This window comes from Ictidomys tridecemlineatus, unplaced genomic scaffold, assembly GCF_052094955.1.
Source record: "Ictidomys tridecemlineatus isolate mIctTri1 unplaced genomic scaffold, mIctTri1.hap1 Scaffold_63, whole genome shotgun sequence".
Classification (NCBI taxonomy): Eukaryota; Metazoa; Chordata; class Mammalia; order Rodentia; family Sciuridae; genus Ictidomys; species Ictidomys tridecemlineatus.
The window spans coordinates 607995-625061 of NW_027524348.1; the positions used below are offsets into that span (position 1 = coordinate 607995).

General features: G+C 41.2%; 1 long non-coding RNA gene across 1 annotated transcript in view; it reads right to left on the minus strand.

Annotated features, from left to right (window-relative positions):
• LOC144374247 (uncharacterized) overlaps nucleotides 1-16806 on the minus strand; it is a 32271-nt gene extending 15465 nt beyond the window's left edge. The window contains exon 1 of the long non-coding RNA XR_013433695.1: nucleotides 16451-16806. This is a non-coding gene — a long non-coding RNA (uncharacterized LOC144374247). The remainder of the gene's footprint in view (nucleotides 1-16450) is intronic.
• Between the last annotated feature and the right edge of the window lie 261 nt (nucleotides 16807-17067).

The following is a 17067-nucleotide window of genomic DNA, read 5'->3' on the forward strand; positions in this document are numbered from 1 at the left end:
ACTAATAGGCATTGTCTCAATTTTATTGATGAAATGTTGCTCTAAAGTCAGAAACTTTATCAACTTTGGTATAGAAAATACACAACTCTTTTTTTTTCTTCATTCCAGCTTAGCCAAGCAGTTGCATCATGGTCTAAAGGAAGTTATGATTTGGAAAAGACTATAAATAGCATACAGGCCCCAAGATGTTCAGTACTTGCCTTGTATTTCCTTGCTTGATGTCTTTCCATGTGCAAGAATAAGATTAATCCTGATAAACTTAACAGGGTAGCTCTCCAGGCCTTGGTTTACTATTTCCACATAGTTGTAGATAAACACTGAGAAATAAATCAGGAAAAGATAAGTGAACAGTGGGTCTAGGATGCCTCTTCCCTCAATCCCCTTCCTCCTCTGACTTTGGCACAGGAGAAAGAATGCTTTTGAAAAGGGAAGCAGGTGGTGATGATAAGTCAGGCATGTTAAAGACAGACCCTTAGCAAACACAATGATGATGTTTGCTAGCAAGGAAGTCCTTATCTACATATGGAAATGCTTTATTGGAAATGGTCCCAATATCCACGACAACCTATGAAACATACCACCAAAGTTAGCTGTCTATCCAGATATGAAACGGAAGCTATTTAATAACCAAAAGAACCATCTATTGCCACAATAATCAAATTACTTCTAATCTTGCAGCTTAAAACAACACAAATTCATCAGATTACGTTATGGTTTAGATGTGAGGTGTCCCCCAAAAACTCATGTGTGAGACAATGCAAGAAAGTTCAGAGGAGAAATGATTGGGTTATGAGAACCTTAACACAATCAGTGCATTCATTCCCTATGGGATTGACTGAGTGGTAACTGAAGGCAGGCAGGGTATGGCGGGAGTAGGTGGGCACTGGGAGCGTGCCTTTGGGGGTATATGTTTTGTACCCAGCAAGTGGAGTCTCTCTCTCTGCTTCCTGATAGTCATGTGAGCTGCTTCCCTCCACTATACTCTTCCACCATGATGTTCTGCCTCACCTAGAGCCCCAAGGAACAGAGCTGGCTATCAATGGACTGAGACCTCTGAAACTGTGAGCCCCAAAATAAACTCTTCCTTCTCTACAATTGTTGTGGTTGTGATTTTAGTCACAGTAGCAAAGAGCTGACTAAAAGAAGCCCATCATAGGTCTGTCTCCAGGGCTAAGGTCAAGGTATCAATAGGACAGATACTTTCCTACCTCTAGGGGATAATGCATTTCCTTGAGTATTCAACATTGAGAAAATTCAGTTCTTGGAGGTCATAGGACTGAAATCCCCAATTCTTTTCTGGGTGTCAGCTGAGGACTTTCCCAATTTCTATGGGCTGCCTATATTCCTTGGCTTGTGTCTGGCTTCCTCCACCTTCAAAGCCACCCATGGTATGCCCAAGCTTTAATTCTTGAGGTTTCTCTGACTCCAACCAGAGGAAGTTCTCTGCTTCTGGGGTCTCATGCACATGCTTAGATTGGGCTCATGCCGAATTTTTGTGACAGTATCCCATCTCAAGTTCCCTTATTCTTACTTACATCTTCAAAATTGCTTTTGTCAGGCAAGGCAACATATTTGCAGGTTGCTGAGATTTGGTGGGGTGGTTCCCCTCTGACACAGGCTCCACTGTACCAGTGGTGGAATGCCCTCCATTCTTCAAGGTCACATGTTTAACCCAGTCAGTGAAGTCCTGACACAGAAGGAGAACCCGGGAGGATCAATGGCAGTGCAAGCCTCTCACTGCCTCTTTGCACCTTGGGACTACCTGCATCCTGATGTTATTAGTGAGGCTTGAGAACGTGAAGGTTGGCGTGAGTCTCACAATATTCTAAACCTTTATTCTAATAATTGTTTGCAAACAACACACTGAAGTTGTTTTCATTCATTATATGGGCTAATAAATTAAAGTTCAAGCTTGCTTGTGAATCTACAAATGATTCCCAAGAACTAAGTATGGAGGGACATCTGTGTCTATGTTTGCCAGCACTTCAAAGTTCCTACTATGATGACACACTCATCTGGAGAAGGAAAGGAGGAGAGCCCATTCATTCCCAGCTACAGAAGAATTACTGATGCTCCTTGGGGTAAACAATGGGAAATCGAGATGGAAATAAAGACCCTGTCCAAAATTCATGCAGTGTATAGGATAATCTGCCTTTACCTAGTGTTGGGAGAGTATCTATATAGTTAAATTGATGCATATTGGATTTACCAAAAACAAACAAACAAAAACTCCAAAACAAAACGCCCCAAACCACAAACACATACATTTTCTGGAATGTACACATAAACAGTTAACTGATTTACATCTGGGTTAAGAAAGTAAGGGAAGGAAGGCAGGCTTATTTGATTCCTTTCATATTGTTTGGTTGCTTTAAAAGCACATACATGCAAGACAATTATTTTTTTCATTTTGTGAAGTGTTGGTGGATATAATAGTAGAAAATGTCAGAGTAATTAACAATAATTGCATGTTAGTATGATTAACTGTACCTCATTCCTGAGTGGTCAGAGTTCCCTCTTGAGAGTTTCTGGTGAATAAAAGGGCTAAAGCTAGAAGGTAGGGGCTCTAATTTTTGGAAGTCAACTTCCAGGCCCAGTCAGATTCTAACAAAGGACTAAGTCAGTCTCCTTCAGAAAGCGTGAACACTCAATGTGACAGGCCACACACCACGCCTCCTGGTAGGCCTTAAAGGGACATGCTTTTTGTTCTTATTTGAAATAATTATGTTTTGCAGTAAGCTTCGTTTGCTCCCACTGTCTGACCCAAATCTGTGCACAAAAGAGAGGTACAAGAGCATTAAATTCCAACCTGGTGACAACACTCATTTGGCAGAATCCTTGTTTATATAAATTAGCCTGCAATTAGCAATTACATTGCAGGTCTCAATTAAGGTCAGGCTAAATGCAGCCACAGGAAGAACAATGCTCTGGACATGAAAGTCCAGATAGGACTATTATGAAGAATTATGGAGGATGATTAATCAGCTTGCCTGTTCCTGGATATGGCCATTCTCACATAAAAATCTTTGTGCAAACATAGCTACTTTCTGGTAACAAGTTACCTTAAGAGAAAAGTAATTAGCTGTAGGGATTTTTTAACTCCCATCAGTGCATCCATAGCACATCTTCCTTGCTGGTTTAGAGCCTGTTAATGGGGAATAATGATGTGTCTGTACCTCTATGGAACAATAATGCAGGATGTGGGGTTAATCTGAACTCCTGGCACATCTTTCCTTTCACTTAGCAGACTGAAAAACTGAAAAATGAATTTATGACACAGAGAAACACATTGTCCTGACAGCCCAGTGTTGAGGGCTGTCAACTCGTTTGCACACATTATTACTAAATGTTGCTTCTTTGCTTAAAGCTTTCCCAGGCAAGAATAGGCAGACTAGGCATGCAACCCAGGCAGGGCTGTCCTCCCTTTGGCTCTTCTAATGCAGGAAAACTTTTAAATTGGTATTTCCAGAGATTCCAGTCAGTTCAGAACAAGAACTCTAGATAAGAATGGAGGAATAAGGATCCCTACGTAAAGGAGCTTCCTGTTTCCGGAATGAGCAGCTTTGTATGAGATGGTGATGAGTTCATCAAATAAACACATCCTGGGCTCATCATGCCAGGCAGGAACCCAGTGTAGGAGCCCCAGCTCACCCCAAGGCACCTCTGCTTCCTGTGAAATCCCCATCCTCCATCAGCAGTCATGTTCTAAGACCCCACATCTTTCTTCTCCACCTCACAGGTGCAAAGGCTGATTGAGAGAAACACAGAACCCGAGGGACGTAGGGAACCAGACTTGCTGATCAGCCTTTGCCCTGCAGGGATCCATCAAAGGCCCAGTGTAAATCCTGAGGACAGCACTAAGCCCACATGAGGAAGTCATTAACCCTGAAAGGAGGCCCATGAAGACAGAAGACTGGAGACTTTCTACTCTTTTATTCCAAATATTCTGCACCAACTAAGAAACAATGAAAGTTTAATGCAAAATATTCTTTGTTAATTAAGGGTCTACCAGACTCAAGAAAAAGACCATGAAGGGGCAAAGAATGATCCTGTTTCTAGAATGAGCAGCTTTGTGGAAAAAATTAGGGTTATATATTGTTATCCTTTAGGACAAGATGCTGAAGTGGGAATAGAATAATAAAAATAAATAAACAACTCATGGGCACCAGGAAACGAGCTGGGAAAGCTAGAAAACCCAGCCTTGTGCACATGCTCGGGCTGGAGACAAAGTCAAAAGTACCCATGACTAAATACAGTGCAGCTATACAATAACGTAGATCCGAATTTCTTATTGAGCTGCCTCTTAGATCAAGAAAAAAGGATGTTAGCAAGGCTTTACCTGCAGCTCACTCTGAAATTATGATAATGGCCACAACAGGGATCTTTAGGGTATTGATTTGTGATATTTTCAGTGGGAAATGCAGCTATGCTTCACAGAAAGCATTCATTCTGTACACAGCTGCTGGAGTTACTTGCAGAAATGACACTTATATCATGTCATGCTACCTGTGTAAGGACGTATAATAACTTCTGGCTGTTAGATAAATCCAAGCCACCTTGAGAAGCTGGCTTGAATTCCAGAAAATAAGAGCAGGGCAGCTCTTCAGTGAGAGCAAAACATGCAGAAGTTAGATATAGTGTGGGGAGACCTTTATTGAATGGTCAGTCAAGTGGTTGGATGGAACCTTCTCCAGCTGAGGTGAACATATCTGGGCTTGAAGAACTCAGTCCTGCTCACACATACTGCTTTGTCTTGTATCTGAGCCATGGAAGGTAATGGCCTGTGTACAGAAACACAGGTCACTGTCTGGGTTGTTTGTTCCCATGTGGGGGCACTATTTTGGGACAGGCCGTGTCTCTTCTCTGAGTTATTTATTCATTTTTCTACCTGTGCTGTGTCCACAGGTGACTACTTTGTTTTATAGGTGTCTCTCCATTTCTTCCTGGGGTGATGTGTTCCTTCCCTGGGGATGCCAGTATGAAGCATCACAAAATCCATGGCTGAAAGCAACAGAAATGTATTCCCTTAGAGTTCTGGAGTCTAGAACTCCAGAATCAAGATGTTGGTGGGGTCATCTTGCCTCTGAAGGACCTTTGGGAGGATCCCATCCCTTTTCCTAGTTTATGGAAGCCTTCAGCAATCCCTGACCTCCTTGGCTTTCCACTCCATCCCACAAGCCTCTGCTTCTCTCTTCACTTCTCCCTTCCTCCTGTTCACCTCGCTGTGTGGTTCTTCTCTTCTTACAAGGACAAGTACAACCTGATATTAACTATGTCTCCAAAGGCCCTATTTCCAAATAAGGTCACAAGCTGAGATTAGGGGTGGACATGAATTTTGGTGGGACATTTTCAGCTCACCACGCAGACCTCAGCTGACATGAACTTGTCCAGAGGCAGAACCTATCTGACCTCACTCATCAGTGTTCAGACGGGGTGGTAAATATGTGTTTTCAGTTGAAGATGATGGTGCCCGCCAAAGGTTAACAGATATATCTGATTACACTGTGTGCAACAAGATAGTCATGGGTACAAAACTAAATCCATTTCAAGATCTGCACAGCCTGACAGGCTATCTGAAGTCCTTTCACCAGAAGAGTTCTTAATCATAAAATGAAGAAAAGATCAGCAATATCCTTCATATGCATGTCTTCATTTTTTTAACTATTTGATACATTTATTTTGAACCATATTTTTATTTTTATTTTGGCAGGGTGGGTACCAGAGACAGTCAAACACTGAGACACATCTCCAGGACTAATTTGTATTTTATTTAGAGACAGGGTCTCATTGAGCTGCTTAGTGCCTCACTGTTACTGAGGCTGGCTTTGAACTTGCAAATCCCTTTTCAGATAATTTCAATGAGGAAAATTAGGAACAGTTCTCCCAAAAGTTCAGGTTGCACACTGGTTGGTGACCCTGTCTACATAGGTAATAACTGGTCACTATAACTAATACCACTTCAGACAGTTCATGTGGAAGAATACAACCTGGCCTCCTGGGAAGATGACTCTGGTGTTTTGGCTTTGCTTTTTATTCTCCTGTCTTTAGCTTTTCCATAAAACAGGATGGAAGGAGGCAGATTTTCCAAAGTATTTCTCAAAAATCCTCCCAGAAGCATTCTTCCTCATCATTTCCTGCTTTGTCTGCAAGTCTCCTCACTGTTCTGGTAAGAAGTATAAGGCAGTACTAGGCTTTCACTGCAGAAGAGGACAAAACAGCAGAAAGGGGAGTGGGGCACGTGGGTACAGTCTTCCTGTATAGAATCATTTTAACTATCCATTGTCAGATTCTCACATGTGTTATTTTCACTTGTATTTGTTTTAGTCCTCAAAGAGATTATGAATGGACTCTTCCCCCACCCCAGAGCCTATTGAATGCTTTAAGTGTAGTATGAACTTGGCAAGATTGTGTTGAGTTAAATAGATTTGAATGTTTTGAAGGAATCTTTTCCTATAATTTAAAAAATTACCTTTCAAAATTGAGGCAGCTGCCCATTTTCCTACCACAAAAATGAAACACGTCAGTCACCAAAAGCAAAATGCATTTTGATATTTGCCTGTGTGTCATCTTTTGAGGGTTAGCTTCAGGAGGTTGGTAGGTCTGTGCTCCAAGAGAAGGGCTGGGAGTGATGAATTTTCCATGGTGGAGTGTGGTGGTCATATCCAAAACTATGTGGAGACTGACTCTGAAGCAACAGAAATTACTGAGCCAACCTTTTTCTTACCAGGCATTACCTACCCCAGGTTTGCCCAGAACAAGGGGAAATGGCCATTTAGGGAGTAACCTCTTTACCAACATGGACTATGACTCTCCAGTAATCTTCCCACCCCTGAGACAAAAGTAGTTAAGATGCTCAATCACCAAGCTGCCTCACTTCTTGACCCTGTCCTGACTCACATCTTGGAGTCATTGAATAGAAGACAGAATCTTCTAAGGGTCACTTCTCCATGTTTCTTTCTGAAATGCTTCTGTGTGGCTGTTGAGCCACCAGAAATCTAGGTAAACTTACTCTCACCACAGGTGACAGCCTGGTGAGCTTCAATTGGTGGACATTAGCATCATGATCTTGTTTCTAATGTTATTTGCCTCAGGTCCCAATATCTACTTTAAAATTCAGAACTTTTTTCAGCATCACAGATTACTCTGAACAGGTCTCTACATCCAGCTGACATTTTGCAAGAGAGATGGAAGAAAGAGAAAGGAAGGTGTGTACAATATTCTAAATATGAATTAGCAAAATCCAGATGTGAGGACCTCCATGGGTCCCAGGGCCTGTCACTATAACAAAGAGACCAAGGAAAAGACACACAGGGTGGGGAACCTGTAAACCAAGAACTGCACAAAGACATACCCAGTGCTGCATGGGGTGTCTGTCTTAGCCCTTGAGCTTGTGTGCCCTGGGGCTGGTTATTTCTGGAGGGAGGAGGGACTAGGGCTAGGATGCAGCCATGTGGGATGCTGACAAGGTGCCGTTCTCGACTTGGTTCTAGGGTGTTCCACATAATTTTTCACTAAGTTACACCTTTTCCTCTGTGGTCCCCTCCCCTGCTTTGTACTTGCATTGCCTTCCATTACTGTGACAAATATATGAGGTAATCAGCTTAGAAAGACAAAGGTATATTCTGGCTGACTTTTGCAGCCTTCACTCCATGGTTGGTTGCCCTGTTGTTCTTGGACCTGGGGTGAAACCACATATCACCCTGGCAGTGCATGGTGGCAAGTGACTCACTTAATGGTGGCTGGGAAGCAGAGAGTGGGAAATTAAGAGACCGGGGTTCCTCAGTCCCCTGAAAGGAGGCCCTTAACAGGAAGCTCCCCACTAGCCTCCCCCTTAAAGATCCCACTTCCTCCCAATAGCACCTGTGGCTGTGATCAAAGCTTTCTCACCTGGGCCTGTAGGGATCATTCCAGATTCAAACTTTAGTAGTGGCAGTGCTTCATTTAAAAAGGAAAATATTGGAAGTATAACCTCCACTGGTCTTTTCCTACAGATAGAAATCTAGAGGTGGAGAAGCCAGGAGCCCACTGGGGTCATCACAGCCATCAGGAGAGGCCACAGCTTGACCAGGGAGGCCAGAGCAATGGAGGCATGGAGTGGAGGCCAGGTTCTGAATGCACTGGAAGTAAGAACCAGCACAGCTGCTGACTACTGAATGGAGCATAAATAAAGAGATGGCACCGGGGTGGAGCTCAGGGGCACAGTACTTGCCTGGCATGTGTGAGGCCCTGGATTCTATCCCATGCAGAACAAGAGAATTTTTTTGAAGAAATAAATAGGAGACACAAGGTCAGGCCTCTGTTTCTCCTTCCTTTGTTGCACAACTAGACAATACAAAACTCTTTCAGCCTAGAATGTTATTGGTCACCACTGGGGAAAAACAGCAAAATGCAGGGAGATGTCAGAGAAATCTGCTTTGCAGCAATAACAGTCCCAGTTCCCCTGGCCTTCATTCTTGTCCCTGACAGGGGACTCTAACTTTGTTTCTGTTATCCCATTAGCTGAGGATGCCTGGCCAGTGCCCAGCAGGCAGCATTTACTTGGTCCAGGGAAACTGTCAGTCTAGACCCCAGAAGAGTCCTGGTTCCCCTGTGTCACCAGACCACACACTGGGAAGGTGCTCTTGGAAGGAAGGCTGTCTGCAGCTTCAGTTGTTACAGGGTGGGGACTGGGGAGTCTGTAGCCACCTGCCCTGGGATTGAGGGAACTGATCCCAGTGACAAATGCAGATGCCTCCTCCCCCAACTCACATGGTTAGTTGATTGGTGAGACCAGAAATCTGCTGCTTTGGGAAAAGAGGGAAAGCGAAATCGTTTCTGTTTTAAGAAACTGCTGATTCCCAGTTATCTTATTTGTTAAGAAAAGGGGATTAACTTTTCCATGTACTTCTGCATTTAAATCTACATTCAGAGCCAAGGAAAAGAGTAGCTCAGATAGGGATCTACACCTTGCCTTGACCTTTATCCCAAAAGACTTGCCCCTGAAGTAGAAAATCTCCTGTCTTCAGCAGCAGTTGTCTTGGTTTTCCCAGCTCCAAGTAACATAATGTATGCACTCAATTAAAGTTAATTTTGCATGAGTCAATGAAGACTAATCCAATAATATTTCTGAAGCATCCTTAGTATCAATATGTAGCCTGTGCTTCATGATGCTTTCCTTACACAATCTCTCTTACTTGCAGGTCACCTGGCAGAATTCCTTATCTTTATTCACCAGATCCACATTTTAGAGTTGTAGTTAGTTTTTGCATTCACTCACACAACCATTTATAGTGTAACCACTATTTATTTGCCAACCACTGTTTCATAGCAGCTTATGATACATCAATAAACAAAAAAAATAGTCACCTGCCTTGTGGGTGCCATTCTGATGAAGAAGAGAAGCAGAAAACAAATAATAAATACAATAAATAATCCAGTAATTCAGAAAAAGTAGATCTATGGGGCTTCAGAGTATCACAAGGGATCTGATGCAGGGAGAGGGACTGACTGTGTCATCCTAACATCTTATCATAGGAACACAATTTCCAGAACCTGTCTTATATGTCTGCTGAAGAGCAACCTTGACTTTAATTTCATTTAACAGTGTGCCAATATATTAGATGAGAATACCAAAAGCCTAGAGAAAACACAGAAGTATTACTGAGCCTATGGAAAATGAAATAAAAACGAGAGTGCCTAGGATTCTCAGAAGTTATTTATTCATAAATAATGTTTTAATCATGTTTTGTTTACAAAACTTCAGAGAATATGGAAAATATTTTAAATTTGTCGCTAACTGATATATAAAATGTAAAAATTCTATGTATTTAGAGAGGACCTTGTGATGATTTGATACACCAAATAAGGTACAATGTTTTTATCAGGTTAAAGACACCTACCTCCTTAAACATTTCCCCTTTTTATATGGTGAAAACATCTGGGCTCTTTTCTTCCACCTTGTTGAAATATACCATATCTAAATGTTATCAATACTCACCACTTTACTGTGCAATAGCATTCCACAAAATGTTTGCTATTGGTTTTCATTTATTTATTTATTTGTCAATGAGCCTTAATTTTATTTATTAAATATTTAAATGTGGTTCTGAGATTTGAACCCAGTATTTAAAGGAGCTAGGCAAGTGCTCTGCCACAGAGCTAGAATTGCAGCCATGTTTGCTACTGTTCAGCTTTACTTAATTCTTCAGCACCAGGGACTGAACCCCAGGGCCTTTTGCACTGGGCAAGGGCTTCACCATAGAGCTACACTCACAACCCAGCAGAAAGCATTTCTGGAAGGAGTGAGAGGATGGACTGAATCCTCTCCTGAAAGGAACAAAATTGGGCTACTTCAATTATTTTTTTCTACTTGGTCTCATGGCTTTTCAATTACAAAAGCCATGCATACTCTTTGTAAAAAAAACAAAGATCCACACTGCATAGAGGTTTATCAATTAAGTCTAAATTCCTCAGAGAACTGAGAAGAGTTCTCTTATTTTGACTTTCCTAAAGTATAAGTATGTTAATATATACCTATATTTGTTTCAAAAATATGGAAATGCGTATCTCCTTAACAGATATTCAATTCAGCACAATGGCCTATGGTCAGAGAAATGAAGGAGGTTCTCATTCTCTATTTTTTGTTTGTATGTTGACATTGAGGACTTTACATGTGTATACTTAAAGTCTGATTAAAATGAGAGATATGCAGTGATATTTTATAAACTAACCAGTGCACACTATGATAGTTAACACCCAGTAAGCTGAATAGTAAGTACTAGTTTTACCCTCCAAACTCATGAAAGAGTAGAGTTTGAAACCTAGTTTGAATATCCAACTAATTACCTGGGGATTGCCATTAGGAAAAATTCAAACTTCCTTCCTCCATCAATATGTCAAGAAGAAAGCACTTTTTCCTGATTCTACCCACCAGGGCATTGGTCTAATGCATCTTCCATGGCATCTCACACAATGGTCCAACCCAACCCCAGCCAGGCTCTCCACCATCCCCAAGTCTTCACCTGTGGTGTCCTCATGCAGGCCAATGTCAAAAGCCAGCTTATCAGAGACCACCAGATGCAGAGGCAGCACAGATACTAAGAACACAGAATCAGAAGTGATTGCTCAATATTTACAGTCATGGTGGAGTCCTGTTCTGACAACTGATTTGATATGTCTCTCTCTCTCTGCTGCTTAGCCGTTTTCGAAAAATCTGGATCCCTCTGAACAAAGCCCAGGTCTTTATTGGCTGAGGCAGAACAGCCCTAGCACAGCATTCATTAGGAGCAATATTTAAAGGAAACGTGTAATTTTTCCCTCATAAAAGACTAAGGAAATGTGCTGTGTCACAACAAGACAAATAACTGAATATGTGTTTCTACATCTCTCACTTCATGTGATATATTCATGATCCCCAGCTAGAACACAGTGTGATTGACAGTGAGAACTGGATCCCAAGCAGAAATTTAAAAACTATTCAATTTTATGTTCTACTTCTGTTTTTCCCTTCATTTTTTTAACTCTCCGAAATCCATCCAGAATTACTTGGTTTTAGTGTGCAGGATGTTGTTTTACTAAAATGAAGTTTGATTGTGCATGTGTTTCCTTAGGAGGAATTGGTTTCTCTCCAGACTATCATTGCCTCCAACCCCTAGGTTTTCCTAACCATATGGTCATGAAGTTTTGGGTCATTTTTCAGACCAACTCTCAGCACCTTGCTAAGTGCCATAAGGAAGAGGACACAAAATGAATGTGGTATGAGCTTGCAGTACACCACCATCTGCAAAAAGCACACTCACAGTCAGTAATAACAGGACCATGTGAGGAGGACTCAGAGAGTGTTCTGGGGATTAGGAAAGGCCAGGCCCCTCTCCAGGAGCTCTGAACAATTAAGGCAAAGTCTAGAACATTCCCATCATGGAACAGGGCCTTCCAGCTAAATGGCAGCCAGTGAGTATGTGAAGGCAGGAGATGAACTGATTGGGGGGAAGTCAGCACCATAGGGATATGTCATCTATGTGAGCTGGAGACTCAGAATTTGCCACTGACTATGAAGCACTGGCTCTCATGGTTATAGGAGAGGCTTCAAGGGTCTCCAAACCTGTACTGAGTAAGCACAGAACTGTGTGTCTGACCTGGAGACAGGCAACCCACAGGGATCCCTGAAGTTCACAGGTTTCAGATATAAACTGTGTTAAATGTCTGTTTTTCTCACGTGGGGGCAGGCCCCAAATTCCTTAATAAGACACCTAAAGCAAAAGAATCAAAAAATGGGATGAATTCAACCTAAAAAGTTTTTTTCTCAGCAAGAGAAATAATATGTGAGGAGAATAGGGAGCCTACATCCTGGAAACAAATTTTTACCCCTCACATTGGATAGAGCTCTAATCTCTAGAGTATAGGAAGAACTCAAACATTTAAACAACAACAACAAAAAATAAATTAACCAATCAACAAATGGGACAAGGACCTGAAAAGATACTTCTGAGAAGAGGATATACAATCAATTAACAAATACATGAAAAATGCTCACCATCTCTAGCAAATAGAGAAATGCAAATCAAAACTACTCTAAGATACCATCTCATTTCAATAAGAATAACAGCCATTATGAAGTCAAGCAACAATAAGTGCTGGGGAGGATGTGGGAAAAAAGGTACACTCATGCATTGCTGGTGGAACTGCAAATTGGTGCAGCCAATTTGGAAAGCAGTATGGAGATTCCTTGGAAAGCTGGGAATGGAAACACCATTTGACCAAGCTATTCCCCTTAAAAGACCCAAAAAGAGAATACTACAGGGACACAGCCACAATGTTTATAGCAGCACAATTCACAGTAGCTAGACTGTGGAACCAAACTAGATGCCCTTCAATAGATGAATGGATAAAAAAATGTGGCATTTATACACAATGGAATATTACTCAGCACTAAAAATAACAATATCATGGCATTTACAGGGAAATAGTTGGCATTAGAGCAGATTATGCTAAGTGAAGTTAGCCAATCCCTAAAAAACAAATGCCGAATGTCTTCTCTGATATAAGGGATGTGACTCAAAATGGGATAGGGAGGAAGAGCATTGAGAAGAAGGTTACCACTAAATAGGAAAGAGAGGTGGAAGGGAAAAAGAGGGAGAAGGGGAATTGCACGAAAGATGGAAGGAGACCCTCATCATTATACAGAATACATGTATGATGTTTCGAGGAGAAAAAAAAAGGAAGTATATCACATTAGATGGGGTAGAGAGATTTCAGGGGAGGGGAGAAGGGGAGATAGGAAGAGCAGCAGAATAAAATAGACATTATTGCTGTATGTACATATAGGTGAGTGTATGATCAATGTGAGTCTGCAACCTGTACAATCAGAAAAATGAGAAATTATACCCCATTTGATTCAAATGTACGAATTGTCAAGAGAATTGTACTGTCATGTGTAACTAATAAAACAATGTCTGTTTTTATTACAGAAAAAGTAACAACTTTATATTGCTCTGACTTCCCAGACAAAAATAAGGTGGTGCCTGATGAAATCGGCTATGAATTTCCTCAACAATATTACAGTCCTCAGCACTGCAGTTATTAACAGACATACTGTCTTCTAAGTTTCACAGTAACATTGAGGTAGATATAGATGCTATGATTATCCTACAAACTTCATTGAGTGCCATGGCAAGGACTTGGCCTATTCACTCTGTACTCCACACCTAGTGTAGTGCCTAGCACACAGACGTTGATCAAGCAAAGTGGTTAAAGGACCCAAAGAAATTTTCAGACACAATTAAGTTTAAAAAAACCAGAAAAGTATCCCAGGTTGTGTGGTGGCAAAAGTGTGCCTGAATCTAGAAGTCAGCACCAACATGCAGAGTAGACTCAACTCTTAAGACACCATTAACACCGAAATGCAACAAGTAACCTCAGCTTAGCCACCACCCAGTGTGCAGGAGATAGTAGCTGGCTCAACAGACACCAGTGACCAGATAGCTGTCAGGTCCATAGTGAACTGGGATTTTTTTTCAGTTTTAACTACTTTGTGCTTGGGGATAAATTTTAATGGAATTCATATTAAAATCCCAAAGACAATTCTTCACAGAACTAGAAAAAGCAACCATGAAATTCATGTGGAAAAATAAGAGATTCAGAATAGCCAAAGCAATACTTAGCAAGAAGAGTGAAGTAAGACACACCATAATAGTATAGCTTAAACTGTACTACAGAGCCACGGTAACAAAAAACAGCATTGCATTGGCACCAAAACAACACAGAGACCAATGAACAGTACAGAACAGAAGACACAGAGACAAACTCACAAAATACCGTTATATCATACTAGACAAAGGCACCAAAAACATACATTAAATTTAAAGAGTCTATTCAACAAGTGGTGCAGGGAAAATTGTAAAGCCACATAAAACAAAAAAGAAAGTAAAGCCCTCTCTCTCACTCTTGACAAAACTCAATTGAAAATGAATCAAAATTTAGGCACTAGAACAGACTACCTGTGCCTAATAGAAGAAAAAGTAGGCCCACATCTTGACTATGACAGCCTAAGACCTGACTTCCTTAAGGAGACTCCTACATTCCAAGAAGTAAATTCAATAATTAATAAACAGGACAGATTCAAACTAAAAAGTATATTCTCAGCAAAGGACACAATCAATAATGTGAAAAGAGAGCCTACAGAATGGGAGAAAATCTTCCCCACATGCACCTCAGAGCATTAATCCCTAGGATATATGCAGAACTCACAAAACTTAACACCAAAAAAAAAATAACCAAATCAATAAACGGGCTAAGGAACTGAACAGACACTTCACAGAAGAAGCAACAAATACATGAAAAAAAATGTTCAACGTTTAGCCATCAGAGGAAAGCAAATCAAAACTACTCAAAGATTTCATCTCACCCCAGTCACAAACATGATTATCCAGAATGCAATCATCAAGTAACAATAAATGTTGGCAACAATGTGGGGAAAAGGGTGCATGCACACATTGCTTCTGGGACTGCAAATTGGTGCAACTATTATGGAAAGTAGCATGGAGGTACCTCAGAAAACATGGAATGGAACTAATATCTGACACAGCTATCCCTTTCCTCATTTTATACACAAACGACTTAAAATCAACATATTACAATGACACAGCCACCTTAAGTTTACAGCAGCTCAACTCATAACAGCTAAACTATGGAACTAACTTTGGTGCCTTTCAACAGATAAATGAATAAAGAAAATGTGGTGTGTATGAGTATAGATATACATTATGTGTGTGTTTCTGTGTGTGTGTATATATATACACACAAAAAAACCCCAATTTTACACATATATATGATGGAATACAACTCAGCCTTAAAGAATGAAATTATGACATTTGCTGGTAAATGCATGCAGCTTATCATGCTAAATGATAAGCCCATCCCAAAAAACAAAAGGTTGAAAGTTTTCCCTGATATGCTTATGCTAATCAGTGTATGAGAAGGTGGGGGAGTAGGAAAGTATACAGTTGCTTTAGATTGCATAGAGGAGTAAAGAGAGGGGAAGGAGTATATTGGGTAGAATGGATAGTAGAATGAATCATCATTCAAAGTACATATACAAATACATGACTAGTATGATGCTACATCCCGTACAACCAGAAACATGAGAAATCATACTATATTTATGTATGATATGTCAAAGTGGAACACCTTTTTTAAAAAGTTGATTAAAGAAAACATACGGATTTGCAAAAAAATACATGACTATAGTATCTGCCCATAAATTGATTCACCTGGAGACAATCATGCTAATGAAGATAAACCAGTTTACAAAAAACAATGGACAAAGGTTTTTTTCTGATATGTGGAAGCTAACTCACAACAGGAGCAGTGATAGGAACAGAAGTACAGTAGATTAGACGATGGGGAATGGCGGGAATGGAAAGGACATAAGCAAAGGAAAGACAGTGAATCCCACCTCCATGAACATCCTAAGAATGCAACTCTAAAAAGGTAAAGTATAATTATACAAATAGGGACTATATCAAAATGAGTTTTTTGTGGCTCAGTGGTAGAGCACTTGCCTAGTATGTGTGAGGAACCGGGTTTAATTCTCAGTACTGCATATAAACAAAATAAAATAAACAGTCCATTAACAAACTAAACAAAATTTTTAAAACGGATTTTATAATTTAAACAACCAATAAGTGAAAATTAATAAAATGAAACATTTCCTCGGTTCCTTTAAACATTTTAATAACACTCAAATCAACATCAAATGAATGGAAAGAAAAAAGGGCTTTTAAGAGTGGGTATACTCTCTCCCACTTTTCTGCCAAATGATGACTCAACTATTGGGACAGACTTTTTCTGGCTTCTTACCTCCAGAACTGTGGGAAATAATTTTATATTCTTTATAAATCTCATAATTTTTACTATTAGAAATTAAAATTAACAAATTTCAATATTAGACTAATTTTCTAAAATATAACAATACCTTTGAAACCGGAGTTCGAAGACGAAGCTCCATGGCTTCTGCTGGCAGGTAGGGCGCTGCCCGCGAGGGGCAGGGAGGCCTCGGCAGCAGAGAGGAGTCCTAGCTCTTCATGGCGGGCCATTCCACGCAGGGCTGCAGCAGACCCCAGCAGATCCTCAACCATTTCTTCTTTCGGCAGCCTCTACGAAGTCGAGGAACCATCTCCGGGAAACAAAGCAGGCTGGAACTTCCTCGGGACTCCGGCGAGGCGAGGCTCCGGCGAGGCGAGGCGAGGCAAAGCGAGGCCCCGGCGAGGCGAGGCCCCGGCGAGGCGAGGCCCCGGTGAGGCGAGGCTCGGCTCGGCTTGGCCCCGGCTCGGCCCCGGCCCCGGCCCCGGCCAAGCGAGGCTCCGGCGAGGCGAAGCGAGGCTCCGGCGAGGCGAAGCGAGGCTCAGGCTCTGGCGAGGCTCCGGCGAGGCTCGAGGGCAGCAACCTGGAAGGCCTCACAGCTTCTCTTCCCAGAACAACCTCCAAGGGGTTTATATAGCACTTGGTCCAATGCTATTGGTCCAAACTTATGCTAATTAGGACTTGAAGGAAGTACCAATGCTATTGGTCCAAACTTATGCTAATTAGGAC